At 49.2% G+C, this 16,300-nt stretch overlaps 1 pseudogene; it reads left to right on the top strand.

Annotated features, from left to right (window-relative positions):
- Positions 1-16,300, top strand: part of LOC129736962 (hydrocephalus-inducing protein homolog) — a 70,176-nt pseudogene that overhangs the window by 15,342 nt on the left and 38,534 nt on the right.

Raw genomic sequence — 16,300 nt, 5'->3', positions numbered from 1 at the left:
TGGTGTGGGGAGATGGATCAGGTGGCTTTTGAAGGGTGCGTGTCCCCAGCCTTGGCCCTATAACGCTGTGAGAAGGGGCAGGAAATACAGCCGTACCCTGCACTGCCCTGACGCTGCCGCAATTACCGTGTCCAGCTTGTGAAGTATTTCACCGAAGACTGACCATTGACTATGCATGTGGTGAAGTCCTTTTGAAAGTGTACCTGAGCATCCCCTGCCAAGCTTCAACGAGGTCGCCGCGTTGCTGGCACTGGAGTTAGTGCTGTGGCACAGCTGGGTTCTCAGTGGTGCTTCCAATAGTCTGCAGTGGCGATCGAAGCAGGTTGCGTTAGTGCTGTGATCCCTTGCATGAAGAGACTGTTCTGGTGTCTCAGAATCAAAGCATCAGATAATTGTGGTGCTGCCAGCTTGCTGCAAAAGCAGGTGAATCAATGGGTTTGTTTCTCCTTTGCAAGTTAACGACCCTGTGCAAGTCATGCTACTGGAATGAAAGCTCATGAAGGTAAAAAGTACTGTTGCGTTACTGAATGATACTGCTACAGCCATAGAAAACAGCAGTTTTCCTTCTGCCGTGGGGAAAGTACTAAAAGCATTGTGCTGAGATTGTTTCTTTCCCCGCAGGATTATTTCCACGAGCTCATCTGCATCACAGAAAGGGGAGAAGTTTGCTGTGCCTCTCCGAGCTATAGGTGCCCGAGCTATCCTGGACTTCCCCGACCAGGTGAACTTCTCAGCCTGTCCAGTCAAGTACAGCACCCAGAAAACACTGCTGGTTCGCAACATCGGTAACGGGGCGGCCCGCTACTGCATCAGCCCTCAGAGGTAGGGAGCTCATCTCTTTTTGTGCAAAACACTGTTGTGTGATAATACAGTTGGTAAACAGCGACAAAAAGGAGCCAGAGCGTGTGAGCTGCTGTACTGCTGCCGTGGCTGGAAATGGGCAGGGCACGTGGGGTTTGCTGTTGATTATAGTGTTTGAAGCATGGCGCAGCCTCTGCTAAAACCCTGCAAGCTGCAGAGTGGAGTTTTATAGTGCAACGGTGTCTTCAGTGCACAGTCGTGCAAGACTGATTCTGTTAGATTGAACGAGCAAATGTAGGAAGGCAGCTGGACTGCCCTCGGGCTGTGTAAGATCCTGCGTGGCAGACGACAGCTCTAGGAGCTCAGTTCCTGAGGACCAAAGGCAGTGTTAAGAAATGGGCAAGCTCTGAGCTGGTGGAAGAGACATTTAAGAATTTATCATCAGCTTTACCAGCAGTTTGTCTATAGTAGCAAGTGCAATCAGAGATGATAGATCAAAGCAACTGGTATTGAGACCCTGACAAAAACCCTGTGGGGTCCAGAACCTGGTTTTCCAGTAGGTTTGATCTGGTCCCTGGGATCCACTGTTCTTCATTAGAATGAGCTCTTAAGTGGAGATGAGCTGGCAGCGGCTTCAAACCTGCACTTTAGCCCCAAAGCAGAATGCCGATGGGCGCACAGGCAAAAGGTGCAGCAAATGCCTGGTGCGTGGGTTGGGAGCCTTTTCTAGAGCTTTGTCTCTCTCAGATCTCCTGGAAAGTGCTCTAGCATGCTGTAGTAGCTACCAGCAACCCCCTTGATCTTCAGTACCTTCTGAAATGGTTGTGTGGCCCTATTGGCCAAATATACCCATTCCCTGGGAGGCCACAAGCACGTGGCATTTCGGCAGTCTCCTGGTCAAGCGCCTGATGTGTGCTGTGTCGTGGACAGCCTGTACTGTTCCTCTTGGTCTGAGAAGACAGTCACTGGTTTTCCAGTTTGCTGAACTGGAGAGGGTAATGCGTTTTGGAAACTGCACCTGCAAGGAAACCACTTCAGCTGGCTGGTAGTTAGCTCCGTGTTGCTTGGTCCCAGAGGTTTTGGTGTAGGAGCTGAGGTCCAGAATGCAGCAAAGACGTGCCATCTGCCTTAGTGCACCTGAGTTGCTTCGGTTTCTTCCCCAGGAAAACAGGGGTCAAGAGAAGGCTCTTTGCTCTTTCTCCTGGGAAATGCGAAGGTCCAAGAGGCTTCTACCAAAGCCTGGCAAGGCTGTCGAAGCAGGCTTCCAGGATGCTGTTCAAGCAGGCTGCTTCTTTTCACTGTGGAAATACGTAGGCAGGAACTTGTAAATCCCTGTACAGCTTCCCTCTGGGATTTCCAGATCTACTTGTCACCACCAAAACAAGTACCCAGTCGTGTGTAGCATCTCTTGGCAATGTCCTTGCCAACTGTTCTATCGCGTGATACGGCGTACGTTGAATCCTGCTTGATATGGATTTTATGCTGAACTTCACCAATTGAATGTTTCAGTCCTGACTTGCAACAAAGGGATGGGAAGCGTTACGAAAGCTTTATTTCAAACTACACAAGAAAGTACAATTCTGAATAACTGGATTGCGTGTGCGCAGAGATCAAAAGCTGGTAAGATTTCCCATGTCAGCCAAAGGCATCAGTCATCTCTTCCATTTCGTTATGAACTTTTGAAAGCCAGTCTGAAATTTCAAACTGATGATCTTTGAATATAAGCAGCGTTTTATTCTAATTAGGTCGCCCCCACTTTCATTCAGATTTCTTTTTTAAATACTCTGAGGTTCCTGTCTTTCTGCTCTTTTATTTTTTTTTGCTTTAAGTGTTCAGCGAAATGTCATAATGAATTCCTCATTGGGAACTTTCTTAAAGGTTGAGTTCCTCTAATGCCTGTGTGTCTACCATCTGCCTATATATATGCACAGATGTATAAGAAATAATATGAGAAATTTGGGGAACACGTGAAATGGAATTGGGCTGCTGGAGAAGATAAAATCCTAGAATAACTTTGGAAGAGACCTCTGGAGATCATGTGAGCAAACACAGTGCTCAAAGCAAGACCAGTGTCAAAGTTTGATCAGGTGTGCACTCAACACGAAAAGTAAGACCAAGTGATACCAGCCTTCGTCTTTCCTTCTCAAGGCTGTGCAAAGCCATTTATCCCAGCATCTCCCTGTATGTGCTGTGCTCCAGCCCCTAAGCTCCTCTTCTGTAGAAAGGCTTTCGTGCCCACCAGCCTGCACTGCCAGGGATTCTTCCATCCCAAATACAGGTTTTTGCATTTTCCATCCCTCGGCTGCATGCGGTTCTGCTGTGTCCCCTGAATAGCAGCCCAGCCCTCCAGTATCTCGACTGTACTCCCCCAAGCTTGTATCCTCCACTCAAAATCCGAGTGCTCCCCACTCTTGACCAGGTCACCACGTCCCCTTGCAGCCTGGGAGCAGAACAACCACGTTCTCCCTGTGCGATGAGGCCATGGTGTGCCAGGAGTGGTTTCTCCAGCCAGTGCTGGGGACTGCGCTGGGTGACAGTGGGTTCCCTGCTGCTTGTGCTGTGAGAAGTTGCTCAGGTGCCTGCCCCGAGGTCCCAGGTGAGCTCAGTGGCTCCAGCAGCCCCAGCAGAAAAGAACTGGCCTCCCAGCTGGCATGACAAGTTGGCTGGAGAGTCTCACCAATACACTGCTCCACAGGCGAGTAGGTCATTAGCTGTTAATTGTCTTTGAACAACTCTACTTACAGAGGCTTTCGCGGGAGAGACCGTTTTCCTCCTCATGTCAGGGGATTAATTTCCCTGCGTTAGAGGCTGTGACCAAGGCTGCATCATTATTAACGACAGGGGAAGTTTTTAGTTTAATGTCATTGCATTCTTTTGAATGACTCCCGTAATGATTGTTCAGCATCACAAACACTTAAACCTGTGCTTTGGACATTAATGCGTGATGTTTCCTGTCCTGGAGAGCTTAATGTGTAGATACGAGACGCAGTATTTAAGAGTTATGGCATAGGTGGTAGGAGTGCCAGCCTTACAGACTTACATTCAGGACTGTTTTAGTCTCTTCCTATTTAGTGGAGAACTGAAGCAGCTTTAGTGTGTGCTTAACTTTTGCTGAGTACGGATGTAGTGTTGTGTTAAAGCCAACATCAATATCACGTAATAGTTTTGTGTGCCGCTATGTGTAAGCATGCGTGCACGTGAGAGGGGGAGGAGGCTTAGTGGAGTAGAAGGGAATGAGAGATCAAAGTTTGCGGACCATCAGCTGGCCTCTGTGTCCTTCATTCTCTCTCTGCACAACTGAGACTTCTTAGTTGCTGCAACTTCTGTCTTCTGGCCTGGGCGAATTCAGGCTCTTGCCCCTTTGCAAGGCAGCTGCAGGCGCCACAGTTTCCTAGTCCAATGCGCCGCTCGTATCACTTCTCTCTGCCTCCTTTCTCAAAATTCCCTTGGCATCAAGTGTAACCTACCAGCTTTCACCTTCAGTGCATTTTTCAGCCCATCTCCAATGCTAACCTTTCCTCTCGGTCAGTACTGCGAGCTCTGCTCTTGCAGCGGGTCACTTCATAAGGACATTCCTTGCCTCTTACAACTTTATCTAAGGACTTGTATGGTGTATTTTACTCCACGGCAGAGCTCTCAAATGAATCCACGGGGCCAGTTCAGCATCCTTCTGCTGTTGCTTGTTCAGAACTCTCCCTTGCCGTGGTATCTACCAGAAAACATGGACACGTTTTGACTCCTCTTTCGTAAAGGGTGTGTGTGTGTGTGTGTGTGGGAACCCTGACACCAAAGCACTCCCCATTATGCAGCTTGGCTCTGTGCCTGTCCTCCCCCTGCATGCCCATACCCAGCTGTTCACTGCATAGTGTAGTAATAAAAAAAAATAACAATAGTATAAATATAAAAAGTCTTTTCCTGCCGTTCTCATTGTTAAGGCTGGTTAGTGAGTTTCTTCTCCACGGCATTCACGGAGATAAATGTCATTCCAGTACATTTCAGTTGAAAATGGTGCCTGGAAGCAGATCTCAGTGCAGCACTGCCTTTTCCTGACGTTACACTGTGCTGTGCTGTGCTATGGGTTAGAGAGGATCTGTCTGAGAAGGTCCATTTAGGAATGTCCCATTAAGCTCTGGAAGCTCAGGAAATGATCCTACATGGCACAGTGCCAGGAGCCGCCTTGCATCCCTCCCTGCAGTACCCATTATACTACATGGAGGTGTGGGGCTGGAGAGTTACCATGGGATGTACAGGGATGTGACAACAGAGCCTACGTGCAGGGAAAGAGGGAAAGAGAGAGCTTGTGAGATGCTGGCTCTGTGCAGGATTTTTTCAGTATGGAGATGGAGTCTTGGATGCTTTGACCTAACAGACTGTGTTTACTGGAGTGGTTACAGTGCTCGACTTTGGCTTTTATACCATTACCAAAAAATTACGTATGCCAAGATTAAGTGATCTTTGGGGTTTTTTTCCTGCGATAGGTCTTAGTTGACAGAGGGGGCAATTCAATCACCAGTAATTTTACTGTCGGTCTTGGGGTTGGAGGCAGCTTTTAATGAAATCAATTCTCACAAACTCAGATGATTTTATAATGCAAATTAAGGCACCAGAGGAGTAAAGGGGTTTTGGCTGTAGAAGAGAAACATACCATGGGACGAAGTATGTTGCAGCCTCGTTGCACGCTGCACTGACTAAACGTATGGTTCCAGGAGGAAAGGCAGCGCGGTAGTCGGGAAAGCCTGAGCCACAGAACTGTCAGCGTTGTTCACTTGTCAGTTGGTTGCTAAATTGTCAGGAGTATTTTGCCCGTGGTATCCTCATGGGATTTAACTTTTGCCCAGCTTGGGGAGCTGATGCCTGGTGAAAGCAAGCAAGATGTAAACGCCAAGGCAGATCACAATGAAATTGCTTACTAATCTGGTGTTGTTCCCTTTCTGAAGGGCAATTACGGGCAAGATCTCAGCAGGTTCTGCTGGGAAGGTCTCCCTCAGATTGGTGCGGCTAGATGAGTTTATACAAGCTGGGGATTGCAAGGCACCGTTGGGAGATCTGGACCTGTGAAAGTTTAGATGTTGTACAACAAAGCAAACGTACAAATGGACGTAGTTGAAAAGCATGTCAGAAGAAGAGCTATTAATAAACCTCCAAACCTTATCTTTCCTGTTTTGTCAGGAGCAGTAGTTATTCATTACAAGGGTAGATCTAACAGGACAAGAATTACCGTAAAGAACAGCTCACAATTAATGGCTAAAAGGCCAAAGTTGAGCCTGCCAGCTTCATCTGTTGGCAGTGGTTTTCATGTGGCTATTAGTGTGTCAGGGACGTTTCCTTAGCATCTCTTATCTGTAGGCTGCAGGGAACAGCTTAGTGATGTGGACTGAAGTTCAGAGTTCAGGTGAAGCACGGACCTTACATCCCTCTGGGTCTTGGAGAAGCAGGTCTACGTGAGGGATACCAAGCTCCTGCTACATCAGGAACCAAGTTGTCCTGTGGGTACAGCGTGGGGTGGGAGGCAGGAGGTGCGGTGTCTGACTTGTGCTCTGTTTCTCCGTCCTGAGAATGAGTCCTGACCTCGGTGGGATCCTCCTCTCTGGTAATTTGAAGATGTGAAGGTATCTACTTTCTCGGGCATCCCCTGAAGTCATCCTCAGGAGTGTCATTCCCATCCCAGCTATCTGAGGGCAGGGGTATGCAGACATGGGGATGGAGTAGGAAGGGCATGGGATGGGAGGTAGTGCTGAAGTGTGGCCCTTAACCGGCAGCTTTTCTGTTCTGGCAATGTTTCTGGTAAAAACAACAAACTAAAAGAGGTGGGGGGGAATTTTTCTGTGCCTTTCCCACAGCAGGCAGTGATCCCCGCCAAGCACCAGCAGAGCCCTGCCCAGTATAACCAGGCACAACCCCCAGCGCAGGTGCAGGGCCATGTAGAGCAGCCCGGTTCTGAGGCTGGCGGCGCCTTGGCTTTCCTCCTCCCTCTCAAAAGCCTCAGGTCCAGCACGTGAACATTGCGGGCCCAATGCTTCCCCATTAGTCACTGGCGATGTTCTTGCTAGTCGTGATGGGAGCAGGTCAGGCCTCCAATTGCATCAGTGTCTCCTTAACGAGCAGGAACTCCAGCAGTTTCATCAGCTGTCACTGCTTCCATGAGCGAAGCGAAGCTTGCGCATGGCTCCATTTTTTCTCATTATTTCTGTGGGCTGCACTCCCCAATCACTGTAAAACTCTGCAGAAAATATTTTTAAGGTGACAAATTGACCACCAGCAAAGCACTAAATCCAATAACTTTTGCTTTCTAAGTGAGGCTGTACAAGAGCCGCAAAGCCCAGCTGCTGTTATGCAGAAACATGTTGCATCTGACTTTTCCCTGAGCATTAAAGGACTGAATTATGTGTCTGTCAGCTGAGAGCTGTTTACCTGGCGACAAATCATAATTGCTCTTGTTAAATCTAAAGTACACCGACACATTTTCATACTATTTCCCACACATTGCACAGAATTTCTCTAGTAGGCCAAGCAAACAGTTACCAAGCCTGGATTACAACCCAGAGCCCCAGACTGCATTGCTTGTGAATACGCAGAAAACCTCCTGTTGAAGGTGCCTTGATATGCTCCTGCTAGCGGTGCTTCATTTAGCTAGAGATTTAATTGTTCAGGCTGTAAATGGGATACTCCTTTTGTGTCTTGTTTTCTTGTTTCTGTATCACTCTAATCTGCCTTTGCACTCGTACAGATTTTTCTTTGCTTAGAACAGCTTTCATTGAAATGCTGATAAAATGTGCCCTTTCTGAGGCAAAACCAGGATGCTTTCAAGGTAAAAAAAAAAAAAAAGAAAGATAGATTAATTCTGCCATTAAAGTCTAATTATTCTCCGGTCATTCAAGAATAAACTTCTGTTCTCCCTGTCTGATTTCCAGGCTGTAATCTCACTGGGACAGGTATTGCCTTGACATTTGCATCTCTTGAGGTTTATAGGTGGCAGGAAAAGACGGATTCCTGAGGAACTCAGTGTCAAGTTGTGCATGCAAATAACTCTTGCCATCTCCGTGCCCTTCAAAAACCCTCCTCCGATCGTATCGCTAGCAGTCAGACTCTTGAGCCTTGCTGCAGAAAACTGGATGCAGGGTATGGGGGAGACGAGGTCATTTTATCGCTTAGGATCTTCTGAGGGCTGGAGCTCTTCAGGAGTTGGGTCGGTGGCTCAGTTCCTGGCCCTGTATGTTCTCTTTTTCTGCTGCTGACTGTGGTTTCTTGGCCCCTTGCTAATACAGGTGAGCTGGAGTGAGCTGGACGGCAGAAGGAACGTAGTCCCCAAAGGTCCCACAATAATCCTGATGTGCCTCTCCGTGTTGCAGCCCTTTCTCTGTTGATCCCTCCGTTGGGACTCTTGGGATTGGCGATGCCATGCAAGTAAGGGTGGACTTCCACCCAGAGAAGACTGGTGATTATTCCAGGCCCCTGACAGTTCACTATGACACAGGTAAGGTCTGGGCACTGCATGGTGCCCAGTCTCTGCGTCCTTCAAAACAGAGACCTTTCAAAGCAGAAAAATGTTAAGCTTGCTTTGCAGACTACTTCTAAAACCTTTTCTTTCAAAACCTCTGTATGTTTCGGTGCTTAAGTGAGCAGGTAAGGGGCAAAGGCTGCGTGTGCCCTCGTTCTGTGTGGCTGTGTGCCGGTCTCTCCCTGGGGGATGCTGGTGTCGGCTGGGTGCTCTCCACCCAGCACCCCCCATGACTGCCATCTGCCATCATTCCCTGTTGTCCCGGTCACCTTAATTGCCTCTCCAGGTGTATCTCCCCTGTCCCGGCTTTGCCTCAAAGAAAAGTGACAAATAGTTGGTGTTTAGGGGGCTTTTAAAGTGCATCCCCTCAAGCAGGAATGAGGTTTTTTGGAATCCGGTTTTGCTGGGAGTTGCTGAGTCGGAGGCGGGAGGAACCTTGATTCTCCGTTACGGTGTGCATATGCACGTGTGAAGCTTCATTCCTTGGCGGTGCTATGTTTGAAGCGCGACGTGGGAATGCGTGCCTCTGTCAGACTCGCTCCAATGCCGCTGTCTCTTACACATCTGTCCCCTGCACTGCTTCTACGTTGTTTTGCCGCAGAGCCTTGTTCTTTCTGTTTGCCTTCTCCCACAGCTCACGACATCAGGACTAATGCAGCCAGGACTTGAGGGCTCTTGGGATTTGGCAGGAAGAGCTCGCTGCCTCCCGAGATAGGTGTAACATTTATATTAGGCTAGGAGAAGCTGAGGTCAGGCCACAGAAACACCATCAGCTTTACGCTTCACTGAAGAGTAAGCGGGGAATATCTTTAGGAAAAGGCGCCATGTTAGAATGCTTCTGTCGGCCTTGGCTCAGCAGGGGTATGTTGTGGTGCCAAACGAGGCGCTTCCTCAGTTGCGTGAAGGCACTTGGCGTGTGTTTCCTCTCGCCTGAGAGGGAGGTTTGGTTTGTCCCTGTTCCTCAGCGTTGGTCCTTGGAAGTGTGGTGTCCTAACCGAGGGGATACTGTGTGCTGCTTTAGCCCGGCAAAGAGCATTTTAGTTGTCTTGGGTTTGTGGAAGTTACAAATGCTCCTGTATCTTCCAAACACTTATGTAGCCTCACGACTTATTTCAGCTTTGTCTAATGTTTTCCAGTTATTGACATATTCACGGAGAATGGTTGATGCTCACTCAGAGGAGCTTATTGTTTTGGGTAACAGTTTCTAGGACGGGTGACTGAAATATCAGCTAGGGAAGCACAAAAACGTGCCTTATTTGTATGCCTATACAGAATCTATAGGATAAAATTCAGAGGGCTAGAATTTCTCTGGGGCAGATGAGCAGTGACAGTGGAGATTAGGGCCGTAGGGTTTATACTTTGTGACGGAACAGAGTGAGCGAATAATTAGGGCCAGGATCTTCGTGGCTCGCTTTGAAAAACCTGAGAGTCTTGTTCTTACTGAAACAGCTGGTTCCCCCATAGTCAATCTTTGCAAAAGTGATTTGTGTGGGTAGGCCACGGGGATAAACTCTCTGCTGGCTCTGAGATGGGTGTTTTCCCAGGAACACGTGCAGCTCCCTGGGAGATGAACCCAGGATTTCATTCCTGCCTGCCAGTACAATGTTGCAGTTATTTTGAAATAAACTACGAATTGCGAAGGAGAGCAAGGGGATAATGAAGGGATTATCTCTCTAGCTTTGAAGCGTACAGGTAAGTGAAAGGCTGCTGAGATGAATTGCTAAAGTGAAGTAGAAACGTGTAATCAATCAGTCTTTCGAGGTGTGGTGCAGAGTTTATTGCAGGAGTAGTGCAGAGCACCAGACAGCGTTCCCTGACCTCGCGTGGCGAGCCCTGGCTAATGTGTCCGGCACCACGGCAGGCTCCCTGTGACGCGCGTACAGAAAGCAGCCGGGTTGCTCTTTCAGAGCCACCAACAGAGTGTTTATTAAGAAACAGAAGTGCTAAGAGCAAAACAGCAGTTTAAGGTGTTGGGAGGCGTTTCCCTCGCTTGGCTGTGTATCAGTACTGACTTGCTCGCAGGCAGCAGTCGTTCTCAATGGATCACACCCTTCTTAGGGTGACTTACGCAGGATCGGGTGAACATTGCTTAAATTTCTGCTGAAGCTGGGTCAGATCTGTCCCTAGCATTGCTTAAGCAAGCATGGAGCTCTTCCATGTGAACAAGTCACAATTTTTCCCTTAGCGTATGATTTGGTTGATTTAAATTGTGTGTCTTTTGGGCTGGTTAGGAGCACAGGTACTGTCCCCTGGATAGACTGTGTGTGTGGTGGCGGTTCTGTTGCTACAAATTTATGGATGAGTGTGGAGAAAATGTTTGCTGCTATGAGCGTAATGATTTACAATGAAAACTTGTCCTTCAGTGCTTTACATGCCTAAACTCCTCCTTTTCGCCTGTGTACATGTGTCTGGGTGTGAAAAATCCCAGCTCGTACTGAAATGAGGGTGACTTGGGATGTTCTGGGCTCCAGCATATCCCTGTCCAGCACCTTAACATCAGATTATGGTACTTGAAAGGGTTTCTGAAACCTGCGTGCGAAGCACTCGTACAGCTTTGGAAAAGGTTTCAATACCACTGAAAGTCCTGTCGGTCACTTGGCCTTTCCCAGATGACGTTCAGCCCACCCTGTGTGGACCGTGTGGATGTGGGAAAATAAGTTTATGGAGGTAAGTCCTAGTCTCAACCAATCCAGTATTCATAAAGTTTCGATATTCTTTCAGCTGTCAAGTCCTGCTCAAGTGAGATGATGCCCAAGCTGCTTGCCCTGAGTGCTGCTGATTGTACACCAAACCCAGTTTGCTGCAGTAACAACATTTATTGCAGCCTGGCAGCGTAGCACCAGCTTGGTGTGGGAAGGTGAGCTTTGCTCAGGGACACGTGGCTGAGGAGATGCATGACGGGTTCCCAGAGGTGTGCCAGAGGTGCAAAGCAAATCCACCAGTCCAATGCCATCCAAAACAATAACGTCTACGGCAGGTGCTCCATGCAGGTGAAGAAGGCTGCCAGAGACAGGAGGTGCCGGCGAGATGCTTGGAGTTGTGGAAGGAGAATTGCTTCTCTACTCAGAGCTCCCTAAATGCTGACTCACATTAGGCTCCTGTCTCCAACGAGTACTAGTATAGTATGATGGGTGGTCTTCAAGGTGTAGGACCAGATCCTGTGCCTGTATGTGGGTGCCTCCAGTGCCCACTGGCCCTTGTGGCAAGGCGCTACAACACGCTTCTAGCCCAGGGGATCTGTGGTGCGGTATTGAAATTCCTCTGTGCAGTTTTTCCCCATCGGTTGCTGCATCCCTTGGCATCTCTTTGTCAGCACAGAAAACTTCAGTAATTAGCAAAGCACCACTGAGCTTGTGCGTGGCCGACGGACGCTATGTATTGAGATGCTTTTATTGCTGTCAGTAATAAAAGTAGTGATGCGGATGGCTCTCTTTCAGTAGCTCTGTGAGTCTAATGCAGAAGCAAAAGCCTGGGGCAGGATCTCACCCTCTTTGAGGGGGGAGATCAGAACCCATACCCATAGGAGTATTTTAGGAGACAGCACACCCAAGAGGAGGCAGCCCTCAAGCAGAACTGCCTATTCCATTACTCTTCTGTCTCCCCTTGGTTCAGAGCCCCAAAAAGCGGTTTCCCCAGAAGAGAGGTAACGTGTGTGGCTCAGGAGTAGTTCTCGGTGGTTTTAGTCCTGCTGGAAGCCTCCAGCCTTGTGCTAAAAGCCTGCTGAGGAACCGTCTAGGTGTTTGGCAGATGAATACCCTGTTTTCCCTCAACTTCCCACACAGCTTGCAGGAGGGCTGACAGCTGCTGAGCAGGAGCTGTGCTAAAGCAAATCTTGGCTTGTTTGCTGTGGATGGCAGACCCAGGCTCAGAGCATCCTTTGTGGTTCTGCACGCCCAGGGCACAGATGGGGGAGTTCAGCCTCGGCTCCTCAATTGCTTACTTCAAGGGCAGGTAGAAAGTGCGAGCAGGGTCTGATTCTGGCTCCGTGGTTGTTAATCAGAGTGAGTTTTCCTGCGCTGGCTCAGTTCCTGTCCCCGTAGGAAGTGGGTGAAGTCATGTCTCCCCTCCTGAGCCCTGGGCAGCAAAACTTGCTCTGTGCCAGATTCAGGTTATTCCTATATGGCAGGAGGGAGCAGCTAAATAGGCTTCTTCAGTGCAGCACGCTGGGAGCTGGAGACAATGTGGAGCAGAGCTTGCCTTGCCCTGGGTCAGGGAGGGGTCTGGCTGCCTTGTTCCCCCGCCGCTGAGCTTTGCTGCCTGGCCCTGGAAGCAGGGGGTCCCCAGCACCGTTTCCTCCCCATTGCTGCTTGCTAGGCGTGGGGCAAATGCCAGCAGCCTCGTAGAATCATAGAATGATGGAGGTTGGAAAAGACCTTGAAGATGACCAAGTCCAACTTAACCCCGGATTGCCAAGCCCACCACTAAACTGTGTCCCGAAGCACCACATCTGTGTGTTTGTCAAACGCGTCAGGGGTGGTGATTCCAGCCTGCAGCGTGGAGAAGCAAGCCCTGCCGGAGCCGTCTCCTCCCTGGCAGGCTCCCGCCAGCCCCCCAGTCCCGAAGGCTGGCCAGCAGCTGCTGCTTAGGCTGCCCGCACGCGGGGGGCTGCTGCAGGGGGGTTTGGTACTGAGCACCGGAGAGCTACTGGGATGTGTGGTTTGGGTTGGTCAGTAAGCGTGATGAGCTGGCCTCAGATCTTCCCCTTCCTCTAAGCCAGCACCGACACTTGCACGATAGACAAGATCTCCTTAGGGCAACGTAAGCATAAAAAATAATAACAAAAGAATTTCTTGGGTAGATCTGGAAGAACTGGCTGGGGATCACTGTATTTAGTGCGGCAGCAATGCTCAGGGTGGCAGGGGATGTCAGAAGAGGATCTGGGTCTTCTGCCCTACGCAGGATGGCCCGAGCCACTGCCCTGAGGTGCCTCTGCCCTTCTCGGTCTAACCACAGGCAGCTTCTCTGTGCTGCAGCAGCCTCTGGAGCTGTGAGTGATAACCGCCAGCTTGAGAAAGCACCGAGGTTTCATCACAAATGGGGGAAAATGAGGCATGAGATCACAGGAAAAACCAAGGCATATGAAACACGATTAATTAGGGAGCTGATGTGGAGCTCTTCAGTCACCTGTGGCACGACAGAGAGTTTGGTGTGGTGTGTTAGAGCCATTTGGGTTTGGTGAAGATGACGGTAACTACAGAACCGGGTGTGCTCGGCTGGCAGCAGGGCAAGCACAGCCTGTGCATCTCGGCCGCGGTGGGAAACTGTGGTAGGGGCTGCATCGCGTTGCAAATGGGCCGAGGGGAATTGTCAGGGGCGTTGCTGACTGCTCAGCTCCTGCACAGATCAGCATGGGGTTCCCAGCCGGGAATGTCGGTGTGTTGGGGTGCTGAATCCCTTTCTTCAGCTGAAATTGATGCTGGGCTTAGCTGGATCAGCTTACGTTGGTAAATGAGGCCACCTCTGCAAGGGCTTGGCGGTGTGTTAGTGGCCACTGTACACACGCAGGAAGCTCATTAAATCCCAGCCCTACGTGTTTATTGATGTTTGAGGCTGAACGAGTAACGGCAGCACGGATGTGCCATCACCTCTGGGCATCTCAGCTACTCGCAAGAGTAAAACATTACCTTGCTGTGATATTAGTCTGTGGTTTTGTGCAGACTTTGGAGAAGACAACCACCTCTGCATGCCTCTCTTCTCTTTCCTTTAAGAACCCCCTTTCTACCGAAGGTCCTGTCATCTTGCCAGGCTGGCACTGCCATCAGTAGCTTCCAGGAACTTGTTTGAAAACAAAATGAAAATCCTATTGGCTTAGCCTCTAGATCAAGCCTTTTTCTTTGTCTTTTCTCTCTGCAAACCCACGGATGGATGTGGATAGGCAGCAGGGTTTAGCTGAAGTTGAGCCCTTGCTGTGTTGCGTTTCACGTTCCTGAGATCACTCAGGTTGCTGAGCCCTCGCGGTTTGTGCTGACTCCAGCCGGAGCGGAGGAGGCTCAGGACTTGCCTGAGCAAACCCTCTGCCTCGCTGCATCTTGACCGGAGCTGTGCCTGTGTCGTGCAGGGTACCAGGGTGGGAATGCCAAAACCATTTCTGGTTTTAACCTTGGTCTGGTGTGAGCGTTCACAGCGGCTCTGATGTCGCAGTGTGTTCGGTTCCTATCGAGCTAAATTCACGGCAACAGCCCCATAGCTTCTGGTGGCCACCGCTGTGTGCCACTGCTGGTCAGGTCTGTAGCTCTTCATCGCCGCGCAATTCTCCGATCCTTCAACACCAGGCAGGCTGGTAGTGGCTTCTTACCAGTGCTGGGAGGTGGGGAAACCTTCTGCTTCCCTAAGCAGCAGCCTCTCTTGGCTCCAAAGCTTTACTGTAGTGCGTGAACTGATGTAATTATTTCCGTTTGTGTTTAGTGCTAGCAGATGCAGACAAACTTGTTTTGTTTGGTGAGTTTTTAAAGATCTTGTTTCCTGTGTTATCCTAAGGTGTAAGCCAGGCTCTGACGCCGTGGTTATTACAAGAGGCTGCTCCAGCTTTTCCTTGGACTGCCAGGCATTTAAGAACTTTGCAAAGGGATTTTCCTTTCTGCTTGCCTCAGGTCGTGGGTGCATGTTGTGCTTTTCTTCCTTCACTTGTGAGAATTCCCAGCAGGATTGGCTAGTTTCTGTTGGACTTTTATGTTCTTGTACGTCTGCTTCAAAGCGAGTGCAGGGTGGCATATACTGTAGGCAAAAAAAGGTGTAAATAGGAGTTTGTGCAATTATATGTTGACTTTGCATCTTAATCGTAGCAGTGCTGCAGCGGACTGAGGATTGGTAACTAATACGTTATACAAATAATTGGTTATATAGGCTTTTATGGTTCAAATCAATTAGATTGATGGGTGAGTATAATTGCTCTCCAAAGTGTTCCTTTATGTCAGATCAGCTAACAGTTAACAACTGTTTCCTGTCTTTGTTCCCCTTTTCCACAACTGCCTGTAACAATGATTTTTCTTTATATATACTGTTTTAGATAAGGTTGTTAAATTTCTTGCAAACAGAGTATGGCCTTCTCCCCTCTCTAGGGCCTTCTGTTTCAAAGCCGATGGTCTGTCGCTTTGAGGGTAGAAGAAGAGGAATTAAGTTTGTGCTTCATTTGCTTGATCGTTTTTTTTTTTGTTAGTCATGGCTTTATATCTCCCAAACTATGTAACACCCCTTCTGACAAAAAAGCTGCTAAAGCAACCCGTGGCGTTGACTGCATGAGCACGGCTTGGGGGTGGGTGCTCGGAGGGTTATTTGGAGTTAAAAGTCTCCTTTTGGCTCTTTTGTTCATCCCCAGAAGCAGACTTCCATGTGACGCCGCCTATCCCGTTCTTAGCCTGTGAAGGATTTCTGGGAGAATGTAGTTTTCATGTCTTTGCAGGGCATCCTGGACTGCAGCTTGTCTCTTCTATCATCAGTGGAAATCACTAGTATGTTCTTAGGTGCCATGAACCCTGGATGCGTTTCGGGGCAGAACTGAGCATTCATTAGTCTCCTTTCCTGGTGGATCAATCAGCGTTCGCTGAGAAGCAGAAGAGTAGCTTGAAGGGTGATTGATTTATGAAGTGGCGTATTAAGCATGTCTTTGCCAGGCAATCAGAAGGAAGGTTCCTGCCCTGTCTTTCCCCGTGGGCCAAAAGCAATGTTTCAGTGATCAGCAACCCCAGCGTATCATGGCTGTAGTACCAATAATGATTATATATAGCCCACGGCATCCTGGATATGCGGCAGCGCTGTCTTGTGTTATCCAACAGTTTCGTTGTCCTTTCAGTCCATTCTGCGAGGCTCCTTCACACTGGGCAGCACAAAGGCTCTGTGCTGGCTCCCAGATATTCCTGCGCTGGAGTATTTCATCCCGTAAGAAAGCCAACAGCCCTTCCTAAGCACAGTGCGGAGGAGGTAATGGGGAATCCTTTGGGTGCTCCATTACAGGAGGATGCACAGCAAGGAGCCTGGTGGAAAGCAAGGTGACTCCTAAGTGCA

The sequence above is a fragment of the Falco cherrug genome, chromosome 10 (genome assembly GCF_023634085.1).
Source record: "Falco cherrug isolate bFalChe1 chromosome 10, bFalChe1.pri, whole genome shotgun sequence".
NCBI classification, from domain to species: Eukaryota; Metazoa; Chordata; class Aves; order Falconiformes; family Falconidae; genus Falco; species Falco cherrug.
The sequence above is the reverse complement of the archived record's forward strand: the minus strand, read 5'-3'. Positions and strand labels throughout refer to the sequence as shown.